Genomic DNA, 4,524 nt, shown 5'->3' with positions numbered 1-4,524 from the left:
CGCTCCACTGCTTTTGTGTATGTATGTGTGTCTGGTTTATTTCTTTACTTAGTGGGACCCTTTAGGAGAAGGAATGATACTCTTCAGTTTGGTGACAGGTTGACAAATAGACTGGTGATTTCAACCCGTTTTTAACTTCATTCTTGAAGCAGATTCTCAGGACTGATGCAGCCCCTGTAAGAGTCCAGTTGAGATAACTGACTAAATTGGATTGAAAACTCATGAAAAATAATGGGTTGCCCTATGTTACTCAGACACAGTAGCATCAACCTCTTCTGTCTCTACTGTCTCTCACCAAACACAGCTCAGCTGAAGGAACCTTGCAATGTGGTGACAAAGCAAAGGCAATCAAGAGCCACTGTCTAGTTTTGGAAGGGAACCAGACCATCATTTCCAAAGTGTCTTAGGAAACAATGTTGAGGACTGTTCCTAATCATGAAAAGGAAAAGGAGGGGGGTTCCATGGTAAAGAAAAGTCAGAGTAGGCTGGGCGTGGTGGCGAGGCCAAGGTGGGCGGATCACAAGGTCAGCAGTTCACGACCAGCCTGGCCAACATGGTGAAACCCTGTCTCTACTAAAAAAAAAAAAAAAATTTAGCTGGGGATGGTGGCTGGCGCCTATAATCTCAGCTACTTGGGAGGGAGGCTGAGGCAGGAGAATCGCTTGAACCCAGGAGGCGGAGGTTGCAGTGAGGCGAGACCCTGCCACTGCCCTCCAGCCTGGGCAACAGAGCAAGTCTGTCTCAAAGAAAAAAAAGAAAGAGTAAGTAAGTGGGTTTCATAACTGCCTGACAAGTCTTTAATATGGTGATGTGAATTTTCTTTTGTTTTTTGAGATGGAGTCTCACTCTGTTACCCAGGTTGGAGTGCAGTGGCAAGATCCCAGGTCACTGCAACCTCTGCCTCCTGGGTTCAAGTGATTTTCCTGCCTCAGCCTCCCAAGTAGCCAGGATTACAGGCACCCGCCACCTTACCAGCTAATTTTTGTGTTTTTAATGGAGATGGGGTTTCACCATGTTGGCTGGGCTGGTCTCAAACTCCTGACCTCAAGCAATCTGCTCACCTTGGCATCCCAAAGTGCTGGGATTACAGGTGTGAGCCACCGTGCCTGGCCAGTGCTATGCATTTTCATCAGCATATAGAAAACATGCAGTTGTAGCTCTAACTTTTTAGAAAACCTTGATTCCATGCCCCTCACTCCCACCTACAGGAAAGTTTGAAAAGCTTTTCCCGAGGTGTCTACCTGGTTCACTCGCACACTTCCTTGGGTCCCTGCCCGCTATAAAGATGGTTTCTCCAGCACACCATAATGTTAAGTGTTGAGAGCAGACACTTTTGTTTTGTTCACTCATGAATCCCCAATACTGAGAGCAGGCAATGCCTAGAAAGTTGTAGGTGATACGTATTTGAATGCGTTTCTTTAAAGGGAGTATAAAATATGCAGAATTTTGCACACCTCTCCCCCCACCTGACAAACATAGGATAGGTTCTGCAGAAAAAGTGCTGGGCCAGACAGTCTGGAAGAAGTGCTGCTGTGGTATGTGAGGTCCCAGCTCTGCACCTGGGCTCCCCCTTCCAGATCTTTGCCCTGACAATACTGAGGCTTCACAATTGAACAGAACGTTAAATTTTGCAATGTGTTCTTAGAAGCTGGGCTTTGTAGCAGGTGAGGTGGTCTTTTTTAATTGGGAAGATGAGATTATAATTTAAAATGTTAAATTCCCATAATCCTACCACCATATAACTTTTTAGTATCCAGACCACTTTTCCAAGTTATTACAGGCTTCATAATTTTAAAAGACTACGTAAGAGTCCATCCATATTATGCCATAGTTTGTTAAGTCAGTACCCTAATGGCAAGTGCTTGCTAATTCTTGATAATGCTGAGCATGGGCTTTGAACAGTCCACAGTGGCAGTCCCCAAATGCCACTGATTATTATCCTGTATTCTCAGCTATAAAGTGGGAAAATGTCCACTTTAAAGAGGTAATGGTAAGACAGTATGTTTAACCCAGGCCTGTCTGGCACATAGAACTATTTTCCTTTTATTGGGCTGAATTTCCAGGATGGAATTTCAGGATCAGGATTTCCTGAGCTCAGGAATTCAAGACCAGCCTGGGCAACATGGTGAAACCCCATCTGTACCAAAAATACAAAAAAATTAGGCAGGTGTGGTGGCACATGCCTGTTGTCTCAGCTACTCAGGAGGCTGGGGTGGAAGGATTGCTTGAGCCTGGGAGACAGAGGTTGCAGTGAGCCGAGAGATTGTGCCACTGCACTCCAACCTGGGTAAGACCCTGATCTCAAAATACATTTATATATATATATATATGTGTGTGTGTGTGTGTGTGTGTGTGTGTGTGTATGTATGTAATAATATAATAGATGGTAAGATCTGTGATGGAAGTAGCATGTGGGAGGGCAGTTCTAATTCAGGCCAGGAAGGTGTCTTTGAGCAGGCAACTTCTGAGCTGTTATAAAGGATAACAAGGGTTAGCCAGTGGGGGAAGACAGCATTCGAGGTAGAGATAACAGCATGTGTAAAGGCACAAGCTAGACAGCACAGGTCTTTCCACAATTTATTCCACGTGGCTTGAGACGTGGAGGAGGCAGATTGCGGAAGGGGAGGTGTTGAGAAGGGGTCAGTCATATCTCGGATGTCTTTGTCATGCTAAGGGGTGTGGATCTCACTCAATGGGATGGTGATAAAGCGGATAGCCGAGTAGGAAGAGCAGCAGGGAGCCTAGTTAGAGGTTACTGCAGAAGTCCAAGTAAGACACAGAAAGGACCTAAGATAACCAGGGAAAAATTAACACAGAGGGAAAAATTAATGGAGCAGTGGAGGAGGTTGACACGGGCAAGTGGGGGCTGGACAGGTCCTTGTGGACATTGAAGTACAGTTATTAGATGGGCATCTGTACCTACTCCCCTGGTGTTCTTGGGAGGAAAATGAGTTAGAGGTGAAGATTATGGAGCCATGAGTGGAGTCTGAAGCCACGGATGAAGTCATCCAGGGAGCGAGTATACAGAAAAGAGGGTAGAGAGATGCAGGCATATGGGGAAGAGTCAGCAAGAGACGGAGTCTTGCTCTGTCGCCCAGGCTGGAGTGCAGTGGTGCGAACTCGGCTCACTGCAAGCTCCACCTCCCAGCTTCACACCATTCTCCTGCCTCAGCCTCCCAAGTAGCTGGGACTACAGGCGCCCGCCACCACGCCTGGCTAATTTTTTTGTATTTTTAGCAGAGACGGGGTTTCGCCGTGTTAGCCAGGATGGTCTCGATCTCCTGACCTCGTGATCTGCCCGCCTTGGCCTCCCAAAGTGTTGGGGATTACAGGCGTGAGCCACCGCGCCTGGCAACAAAACCTATACACTTAACCTAGCCCCCTGAGAAGCACAGTAAGCTACTGAACCTCTGTGGGCCTGTGTCCTGGTTATCTGCTGATATAACAAATCACTCCAAAAGTTAGCATCTTCAAACAACATTTTATTATCTCTCATGGTGCTGGGCTTTGAATGGGATCAGTGAGGCAGTTCTTACTTTGTTCTCAGACGGTGGCTGGGCTGGAATCATCTTGAAGCCTTCCTCACTCGTGTCTGACATTTGATACTGCTGTCAGCTGAACATGTACACGTGGCCTCTCTGTGGGGCCTGGGCTGCTTCACAGCATGGTGGTTGGGTCCCAAGAGCTAGAGTCCCAAGAGATAATAAGTGGAAGCTGCTAGTGCTTCAGTCTGGGACTGGGAGACTGGCAGAGCACCACCACCATCATATGCTATTGATCGGCCACAGAGTTTAGATAAAGGTGAGGATAGGATAGAGATGCCACCTTTACGTGGGGCCATGCTTTTAAACCTCATCTACAAAATCTATAGAATAGGCATAACCACACAGTGGATGCCTGCCGTTTTTGTTAGCCAAGCCTTGTCCTCCTTTTGGGGATTCTCCCCTCTGTCCCTCTACCTTCAAAGGCCCTATGGCCATGCTCTACCACTTCTTGGAACCTGCCTGAAAACCAGATTTTTTCCCCTTGAGTTGGGGTCTCGCTTTGTCACCCAGGCTGGAGTGCAGTGGCAGGATCATGGCTCACTGCGGCATTAACCTCCTAGGTGCAAATGATTCTCCCACTGTAGTCCCCCAAGTAGCGGGGACTACAGGCACGTGTCAGCATGCCTGGCTAACTGGATTCTCGATGGCAGCTTTTGAACCCAAGTCCCCATGTCTGAAGATCCCTGGACTTTACAATTTGTGAGCCAATAAACTTCCTCCCACTAAGCAGGACTGAATTCAGTTTCTGTAACTTGTAACCAAAAGTCCTTACTACACCTACTGAGGGTGGTTGTGGAGATTAAGTAAATGTAAAATGTGCTTTTTTAACAGCAGGTATTCAGGAAATGGTTTACTGTTATGGAGGAAGTTTATTATGAAGAATCTGGCTACTGGTGGAGGGATTTTGATTTGCCTAAAACCTCAATGAATCAATGATCTGGTTGGGATGAAAACCAAGGATGCCTGGCTCAGAATCTTT

Source organism: Pongo abelii, chromosome 21 (assembly GCF_028885655.2).
Source record: "Pongo abelii isolate AG06213 chromosome 21, NHGRI_mPonAbe1-v2.0_pri, whole genome shotgun sequence".
NCBI lineage: Eukaryota > Metazoa > Chordata > Mammalia > Primates > Hominidae > Pongo > Pongo abelii.
The sequence above is the reverse complement of the archived record's forward strand: the minus strand, read 5'-3'. Positions refer to the sequence as shown.